Below are 10,422 nucleotides of genomic sequence, written 5' to 3' on the forward strand. Positions count from 1 at the left end.
CTTGAACTAATCTGTTGAGAGGACTTACTTAGCCTTGTATGGTCAAGATAAAAGGGGACCCCTTCTCCCCATTGTTGGGTGGAATATCAATCCCGTGGCATTTCAAGGAAGCTTATCTTGAATTATCTTGAATTATTCTGTTGAGAGTAGTATTTGTTTCTTGGTGTTTTGAACTCAGTGCAAGTTGGGCTGTCAGATTGCCTTGGCTGGGTGAACCAGTAGTCTCTGGGTCTTGTAACTCCAGGAAAGTACCAGTTATATGACTTTTTGTCTTAAGAAAAGCCTTGAGATCTTGGATGAAGTTGTTGAAAGACACATCTGTTCCTTGGCTTATTATGGTCATGGTAGAATTGACCCTCTTGAGTAAACTTTCATTACCATGGGGTGGTGCATCTAGGCTAGAATTAGCTGCTTGATCTCTTCTGTTAAGAGAAAGAATAAACAGTGATATTCTGTTATCATTTGCAAATCTAAATATATGCTTTAAAAAGTTATTTACAGCAAGGTGGGACATATCTTGGCATAAACATTTTTTTAAAATAACAATATAGAAGGTGCAAATGTCATTTTAGATAGCTGTTCATTTGAAAAAGTGAGGAATCTTACAGTGTGCTGCAGCAAAGGTATCCAACACCACAATTTCCAATATTTTTGCCCATGGTGTCACATTGCTCCTTGCTACAAATTCCAGAGAGCTTAGAGCACTTCTCTGGAGAATCAACAGTATCGTCAACACCTGGAAGGAGAAAGTGGGGTTGTTTAGCAATATCCTGCCATTCCAATAAATAAGTAGGGATGGTTCGATTTGAATATTATCAAACAAACCTGATACACTGGGTTCCGCATTGAGTCTTTGGACTTCGAGGTTCAGGGAAGAACCAATGATTTCCTCGCCTCTTTTAAGTACAGTTTTGATTTCTTGGACTAATGTGTTGAGAGAGGCATCGGACCCCTGGACTTGTATCTTCAAGGTAAAGTTGGTTCTCTGATCCTCTTGGTTGGGTGCAATAGTGATCTCTGGGCCTTTTATGTTCAGGGAAGAATCTTTTTTTTTATCTTCTCTCTTAAGGAAAGCATTAATCTCTTGGACTAAGGTGTTAAGAGAAGCAGCCTTTGCTTTGCCTTGAATGACCAGGATAAAATAGGCCTTCTCCTCATAGTTGGTTGAAACTGCAACAACATAGTGCTGCAGGGAAGTATTGAGGTCTTGGATTAATATTTTGAAATTTGGGTCTAACCCTTCACCTTCTATGTTCAATGAAATATCCTTTATTGGCCTGCCACTCTTAAGGATAAGGTAGGTCTCTCGGACTAATCTCTTAAGAGCAGCATCCTTTCCTTGGCCTTCTATACTCAGTAGAAATTGGGCCATCTTATCATCATGGTTAGGTGAAACAGTCGCTGGATCCTCTATGTCCAGGGAAGAAAGTTATTTGGTTTTCTCTCTCAAGGTAAGCCTTGATGTCCAGGACTAATCCTTTGAAATTGGTGGGAGTTGCTTGTCCTTTTATGGTCAATGTAAAATTGAATATCTCATTTTTACCTTCCGTCTCTTGGTCATGAACATTTACACTAGAATTTGTTGTTTCTTTCCTGATGCTAAAAGAAAGGATAACTGGTGAGTATTTTTTGTTATAATATGTGCAATTCTAATTCCATGTCGGGGAACTGTTTCCAGTAGATGGAACATATATCACCATAAAGAGGAATAGAACCACTCCACAAGTATTGCTGTTGCCATCCATCTTCCTCAAAAGACAATGGAGTGTGCCTCCAGCAGTGAAGTTAAACCACACTGTTAGCAGCCCTGAAGTGACCTCCCCAAGGTGCAAGCCTGGGCAGTGTGTATGGAGGTCCTGGGCTGCCCAGATGACAAGACTCCCTTCTCGGGCCCACAGATGTGGTAGACCAATATGTTTGGCACCAGCTGGGCTGCAGATTTGCCAGAGCGAGGCATACAAGATGCCATCCGACCACCATAGGGACTACACTATGGATTTGTGTAGAGTTTGATCCTTTACCTTTTCTTCTTCCAAAGATATCCCACAAGGCACTGAAGGTTTTGTATCAGAGTTTTGCTTTGCCCAGGTTGACAAGCTCCACCTGCCCCTCTAGAGCACATGCAGAAAATGCCTTCTTGATTGGTAGACCCACTTTTGGGTCTCATCCACTCAGTCCACCAGAACCTATCCTCTCATTCAAGGAAGTCCCTAACTCAGAGTTTTTGAGACCCATTGACTACTGGGTTTAGCCAGCCAGACAAAGATGTTGCCCTGGGTGTGGCCACTGTCGCATGCTGGCAGTTTACAGGAGTCTCATGTGAGAGTTGAATGCAGGGTGGGGACCAAAGATGGATAAACCTCCCCAGAAGGAGCATGACATGTCCCCCACCAGAAGTACCACCCCTCCCCTAACACCCCTTACATCCAACTCTATCAGCAGGTGATCTTGGCATAAATATGCGTAGGACCACCCTATTTGTGGGTGGCCCATATAAACCAACATTTTAAAAATGAGCAATCTAAAGTTAATATATCAAATGGCAGGTGCAAGTGTCATTTCCAATCTTACAATTTGCAGCAGTTGAGTCCTTTCCCACAATTTCCAAGATGCTGGTCCTTAGTTTTGCATGGGGCCTTTCTACAAGTTCCCACGAGTTTAAAGCACTTTTCTGGAGAATCAGCAGTGGTGTTATCACCTGGAACGATAAAATCGGGTTGTTTAGGAAAAGCCACCTTTGAAATTCTGACAAGCTGCCACCAGACATCTTGGCTATTCTTATTAAATTCTTAAACCTCTGGCACCAGTCATCTGGGCTGTTCATGATCTTTCTGCCAGTTACAGCATTTGAATACAAATGTCTATTGGAACCCATTTAATAATGACAATATATACTTATATAGTAATTGTGATTGTCTAACAGCTACAGTTGATGCTAACCTATTCTACTAATCCACTAGGTTCAGTCAATGTTCTTCTCTCCCTAGTGGAGACAGGAGAAGAGCTGCTTTCGTACCACCTAGTGGACTTGGGGAAGAGGCAAGTGTAGATCCAGGGTCTTCTTGACTTGTCATTCCATAATCCACAAGCTCTTCTTGAAACCTGATGTGTCTTAGAACAGACGGCAGGCACTGCAACCTTCCCACAGTTTGACCTCACTCCCACAATTGTCTCCCAAGACAGATGGAAGCCAACCAACTAATGTATTCTAAGGTCCTCTGTTAGCCACAAATCATTTTGTGTGTTTTCAATATATTTTGTTACCCCAATTCCCTTGGCATAAATGGACAGACTCTAGACTAGTTTTGTCACAATCAAGCAAGTACCGGTAGTTCTTGACCATTACAGTGCACATTGTTCAAATATACAAAAGGGGATTAGTTCTTGAGACAAGTATCCTTGCACTCCATGATCATTTTAAATATTTTCAAACCTACCTACTGGGCTGGTTAATGCATTAAGCCTTTGGAGGTGGATTCTCAGGGAAGAATCAGTTATTTGCAAAATTCTTTTAAGTAAAGCTACTGTGTCTTGGACTACTGTTTTGAGAGAAGCATCAGACCCCTGGACTCGCATCTTCAGAGTAAAATTATTTCCTTGGCTGGGTGAAACAACTATCCCTTAGCCTTCCAGGTTCAGAGAAGAACCAGTTTTTTTACCTTCTCTCTTAAGGAAACCATTGATCTCTTGGACTAATCTGCTCAGAGAACTATCAGTTGCTTTACCTTGTATGGTTAGGATAGCATGGGCTTCCTTTTCCCCTTTGTTGGGTGAAACATCCACCCGGTCTTTTTCCAGGGAAGTATTGATCTTCCCTGGAACGCGGGTGGCGCTGTGGGTAAAACCTCAGCGCCTAGGACTTGCTGATTGCATGGTTGGTGGTTCGAATCCCCGCGGCGGGGTGAGCTCCCATCATTCGGTCCCAGCTCCTGCCCACCTAGCAGTTCGAAAGCACCCTTAAGTGCAAGTAGATAAATAGGTACCGCTTTATAGCGGGAAGGTAAATGGCGTTTCCGTGTGCTGCTCTGCTGCCAGTTCGCCAGAGCAGCTTCGTCACGCTGGCCACATGACCCGGAAGCGTCTGTGGACAGCACTGGCTCCTGGCCTCTAGAGTGAGATGAGCGCACAACCCTAGAGTCTGTCAAGACTGGCCCGTACAGGCAGGGGTACCTTTACCTTTACCTTTATTGATCTCTTGGATAAGTGTTTTGAGTGAAGCCTGAATCCCTTGACCTTCTATCTTCAGGAAAATGTTCGTTATATGCCTGTTGCTTTTAAGGAGAATATTGCTTTGTTGGACTAATCTCTTGAGGGCAGCATTGGTCCCTTGGCCTTGTACACTCAGGAAGAATTGGACACGCAGATTGCCTTGGCTGTGTGAACTACCAGTCTCTGGGCCTTGTATTTCCATTTTCAGTGAATAATCCATTATTTCGCCTTTTTTTCTTAAGGTAAGCCTTGATGTCTTTGAATAATCTGTTGATGGAAACACTTGTTCCTTGGCCTTTCACAGTCAGGGTAAAATTGGCCCCTTTGGATGAATCTTCAACACCTTCATCTTGCACTTTTAGGAGAGAATTAGTTTTTGCTTCTCTACGGTTAAGAGAAAGAATGTTGTTGTTATTGGCAACCTTCTGTCTCAAGAGACAATGGAGTGTATCTTGGGCGGGGGGGGGAGTTAAACCACTGTGTTAGCAGCACCAAAGTGACTTCCCCAGGGCACAAACTTGGGCAGTTTATATGGAGGTTCTGGGCTGCCTAGATGACAAGACCCCCCTCTCAGCCTTGCTGATGTGGTCCAAAGGAAAGCAGAGCAATATGTTTGGCACCAGCTTGGCTGCAAGAGTTGCAGGAAGGAGGTGTACAAGGCACCATCCAACCACCTTAGGGACTCCACTGATTTGTGTATGGTTTACTACTTAATTTAGTCTTTACTTCTCCTGAAGATGTTCCACAAGACAGTGGCAGTTTAGGATTAGAGTTTTCCTTCTCCTATGTGGGTTACCTTCACAGGTTGATGAGCCCCATCAGTGCTTTATTCCCCTCTACAGCTTGTACAGAAACTACCTTCTTGACTGTTGGACCCACTACTGGTGTCATCCTCTCAGTCCACTGAAGCTTGTTTTCATGTAGGGGAACTCACCAAGGGTTTGAGACCCACCGGCTACCCTCACCAGGTTTAGCTGACCAGTCTAAGCCATTCCCGGGGTATGGCCACTGTCACATTTGTGACAGCTTCTAGGAGCCAGAGGTGAGAGCTGAGTGCAGTTTGGGGATCAAAGGTGAAAAAATTACCCCAGGAGCATGACATGTCCTCCACCAGAGGTACTGTCCCTCCTCTAACACCCCATACACCACAGGGAAAGAATAAATAGTGAGTAAATATTGCATTATTATATTTGCAATTCTAAATCCATGCAGAAGAAACTAAGATTTTCCCAGCACAGTGGGAGTTACCACTGAATAGGACCAACCTCTAAGTAGGTGGTCTTTGTAGAACAATGTTAAAAAATAACAATCTAACTAATAAATTAAATGGCAGGTGGGGAAGTCATGTTTGGTAGCTTTTTAATGGGGGGCGGGAGAGGAATCTTACGATCTACTGCAGCAATAGAGTCCTGGTCCGCATTTTCCTAGATCTTTGAACGTAGTATTGCATGAATGCTTTCTACAAGCTCCTGAGTGCTCGAAGCACTTTTCTGGAGTATCAGCTCTGACACCATCACCTGGAAGGAGAAAGTGGGGTTGTTTAGCAATAGTAGAGGGACCCCTGACCATTAGGTCCAGTCATGGCTGACTCTGGGGTTGTGGCGCTCATCTCGCTTTACTGGCCGAGCAAGCCGGCATACAGCTTCCGGGTCATATGGCCAGCATGTCTAAGCTGCTTCTGGCGAACCATAGCAGCGCACAGAAACGCCGTTTACCTTCCCACCAGAGCGGTACCTATTTATCTACTTGCACTTTGGCATGTTTTCGAACTGCTAGGTTGGCAGGAGCAGGGACCGAACGACGGGAGCTCACCCTGTTGCGGGGATTCAAACTGCCGACCTTCTGCATTGAGACTGTTGTTTTTAAGTGAATTGGGGGACTTATAAAGACCATTTTTGTTCTTAAAAGTTGCAAGTTCTGGCTGTTACTCTGTCCCCCTAGAGGAAGCTGGATATTGCTACAATAACAACTGGCTTAGAGGAAAATTCCACTCCAAAACAAATTTTCAACTGTGGGAGCGACCTTGAATTCCCTTGAGACTGTTATGGCAGATGGGAAAGGGAAGATAGAGGAAAAAACCACTAGGTCTGGTAGACAATATCAGATAGACACTACGCAGCAGTGAAGGGGTTCAACATCTGGAGCATCTGGAACACCAGGGGCCGTACTCCCACAGGCTAAACCAAAAGTTATGTCGTCCGAAGACGTTCTGGCACAGGCTCTTGGAAAAAATTAATGAATCTTTGGAAAGTCTAGCTAAACAGGTAGCTGAGACAAATAAACAGATAGCTGAGACAAATAAACAAGTAGCGGAAGCATCAAGTAAAATTGATTTGAATACAACAAGTATTAATATTTTGGTACAGAAGGTGAATACCAATACAGAGTCTATTGAAAAATTATTACAGGAATCTGCTTTGACTCGAAAGATAGCCAAGGAAGCAAAAGACATTGCAACTGCTACTCAAGAAAAGATTCCACCAGTATATAAGAAATTGGAGGACCATGATTTGACATTGTCTTTGATTGAATTAAAAGACAGACAAAGAAATTTAAGAATTAGGGCTGTACCAGAACGGGAGAAAGATAATCTGGCTGACTTTCTTACACAGGAATTCATAGATTTTTGGCAACAGGATCTGGGGAAGGAAGAATTTAAGATAGTGAACGCATTTAGACTTGGAAGAACACAAAGCAAGAACAAGGTGAGGGACTGTTTGATTACCTTTCGAACAAAAGAAGAGAGAGATAAAATTCTGAATCTGCATTATCAAAAGACTTTGGAAATGGGCGATTCAAGCGTGGTGATATTCAAGGATATCCCAAAACATCTTCTGGACTTAAGGTTCAACTACGGAGATCTAGTGGCTCTGCTGAAAAGAAATAGAATTCTTTTCAGGTGGGAATTTCCTCAAGGCCTGTCCTTTAAATATAAAGGAAGAAAGATAAAAATAAAATCAGTTGATGAAAAAGACCGGTTCTTGAAAGATCACGAGGAAGATCTACAGAAAGAAGTGGAATCTGGAGAAGAGCCAAAAGGCATATTAGACATAGCAAACTTGTCCTTTGGATTGCACGGCCCAGAGAAAGTGACACCACCTACAGAACAAGAACAGACACTCGGAGCAGTTGGAGGTAAAGTGAAGTAGCCCCATCATGGCTTTGCAACTGTTAAGTTGGAATTGTAATGGTTTGAACTCTCCTCGAAAAAAAGAGAAAGTGTGTTTCATTTATTAAAAAAAGAACAATTGGACTTGATTTGTTTACAAGAAACACATATAACAAGGGCACACAGGAAGTTACTGATTAATAAAAGATTGGGACAGGAGTTTATCTCATCTGACAAAGTAAAAAAAAGAAGAGTTGTGATTTATGCAAAGGAGAGACTATTACCGAAATTCATTTTTAAAGACGAACAAGGAAGATTTTTGGCAATTGAAATTCAAGTACAAGGAGAGAAATTCTTGATTGTAGGAATTTATGCACCGAACGAGGGGAAATCTGAATTCTATAAAAAGTTGCATGAGACTTTACTGGACTATTTGGATTATAATTTGATTCTGATGGGGGATATGAATGGAGTAGTATCTACAAATATGGACAAGGCACAAAGACAGGTAGTTACCAAGGATGGTAGATTACCAAAAACATTTTTTGAGATGACAGACAATATGGACTTAGTGGACATTTCGAGAGTAAAGAACCCCTTGGGAAGAGAGGGAACCTTCTTCTCTGAAGCCAAGATGACATGGACTAGAATTGACCAAATATGGATAACTAGAGGAATGGCACCAAAGATTAAGAAAGTAGAAATCTGCCCAAAAACCTGCTCCGACCATAATGCTGTAAGGATGGAGATGAAACAAATATCAACCGGATCCTTCAGATGGAGAACGAATGACACCTTATTCAGAGATGAAGAAGTGTATAAAAAGGCCCAAAAAACTTTGAGAGACTATTTTGAAATAAATATGAACACCAATGTAGAAAAAAGAGTAATCTGGGACGCAAGCAAAGCTGTTATGAGAGGGTTCCTGATACAACAGAATGCAATAAAAAAGAGAAGTCAAAATGAGAAGAAAGATAAAATTTTGGAGAAAATAAAAGAAAGTGTGAAGAAATTGAGAGCAAAACCAAAGTCCCAGGAGATTTTGAGAGAAATAAAATTATATCAAGTACAATATATGGAAATGATGAATCAGGAAATAGAATGGAAAATTAAACAAATTAAACATTTGAATCAGCCAACAAATGTGGGAAACTGCTGGCTTGGCAAATGAAAAAAAGACAAAAATTAAATACTATTACAAACTTAGAAGTGGAAGGAAAGAGTATACACAACCCAATTGAGATTAGAAACTGTTTCCAGAGGTACTTAAAAAAATTATATACACAAGGGCCACAGAAAGAAACAGACATAGACCAATTTTTAAAGACAAATGGATTACAAAAAATCTCCCAAGAAAGCAAATTAATGCTGTACTACAAAATATCTGAACAGGAAGTAGAAGGTGCCATTCAAAATATGCAATTGGGCAAATCTCCAGGACCGGATGGGCTGACTTCTAGATATTACAGATCTTTGAAAGCGTGGTTATTGCAACCTTTGAAGGAAGTCTGCAATGAAATATTGGAAGGGAAAAGGGCACCAGAGTCGTGGAAAGATGCGTATATTACACTTATACCGAAAACAGAGACTGAAAAGACTCAGCTGAAGAATTACTGCCCTATATTGTTACTTAATGTGGATTACAAAATTTTTGCAGATATTTTGGCCAAGAGATTGAAAAAAAAGTATTGATGGAAGAGATTCATAAAGACCAAGCGGGCTTTCTCCCGGGAAAACACTTGTCTGATAATTTGAGGAATATAATTGATATTTTGTAAAAATTAGAAGTGAATATAAACACTAAAGCAGTTTTGATATTTGTGGACACGGAGAAAGCTTTTGACAACATCTCTTGGAGTTTTATGAAGAAAAACCTACATGGGATGGGGGTAGGCCAAGGTTTTGAAAATGGTATAGGTGTAATATATTCTGAACAAAAAGCTAAATTAATTGTAAATAATGTGGTGACGGAAGAATTTAAGATAGAAAAAGGGACACGACAGGGGTGCCCAATCTCCCCATTGCTTTTTATATCGGTCCTGGAGGTTCTGCTAAACATGATTAGAAGGGACCGGTTGGTTAAAGGTATACAGGTCGGAGCCAAACAGTACAAACTGAGAGCATTTGCAGATGACTTAGTATTGATGCTACAGGAGCCAGAATCTAGTACTAAAAGAGTTTTAGAACTGATTCAAGAATTTGGTCAAGTGGCAGGTTTTAAATTGGACAAGTTAAAAACTAAGGTTTTAGAGAAAAGTTTAACACCGGTTGAAAGAGATAGGTTTCAGAATGAGACAGGATTGACTGTGGTAAAGAAAGTGAAATATTTGGGGATTAATATGACAGCTAAAAATGGGAATTTATTTAAAGACAACTATGAAAAATGCTGGGTCGAAGTGAAGAAAGATTTAGAAATCTGGTCAAATTTGAAGCTTTCACTGCTGGGTCGTATTGCTGTGATAAAAATGAATGTATTGCCAAGAATGTTGTTTCTGTTTCAAACATTGCAAAATTGTGGACAAAGTGGATTGTTTCAAGAAGTGGCAGAGAGATATCTCTAGATTTGTCTGGCAGGTCAAGAAGCCCAGAATAAAATTTAAGATACTAACAGATGCAAAGGAAAGGGGTGGATTTGCCCTGCCAGACCTTAAGCTTTACTATGAATCAGCAGCCTTTTGCTGGTTGAAAGAATGGCTACTTCTTGAAAACACAGACATTTTGGATTAAGAAGGTTTTAACAATGTATTTGGATGGCATGCATATTTATGGTATGATAAGGTCAAAGCACATAAAGCATTCAAAAACCATATTGTCAGGAAAGCATTGTTTAATGTCTGGGTAAGATATAAAGACTTATTGGAAAATAAAACCCCAAGGTGGTTGTCACCTATGGAAGCAAAAGCTCAGAAAAGGCTCAATATGGAGGCCAAATGGCCGACATATTGGGAAATTTTGGAACAAGAAGGAGACAAATTGAAATTGCAGAGTTTCGAAAAATTAAAAAACAAAGTGAGAGATTGACTTCATTATTATCAGATAATGGAGGCATATAATTTGGATAAGAAAATTGGCTTCCAGGTGGAAAAGTCAAAATTAGAAACAGA

Source organism: Podarcis vaucheri (assembly GCF_965113315.1).
Source record: "Podarcis vaucheri genome assembly, chromosome: 3".
NCBI classification, from domain to species: Eukaryota; Metazoa; Chordata; class Lepidosauria; order Squamata; family Lacertidae; genus Podarcis; species Podarcis vaucheri.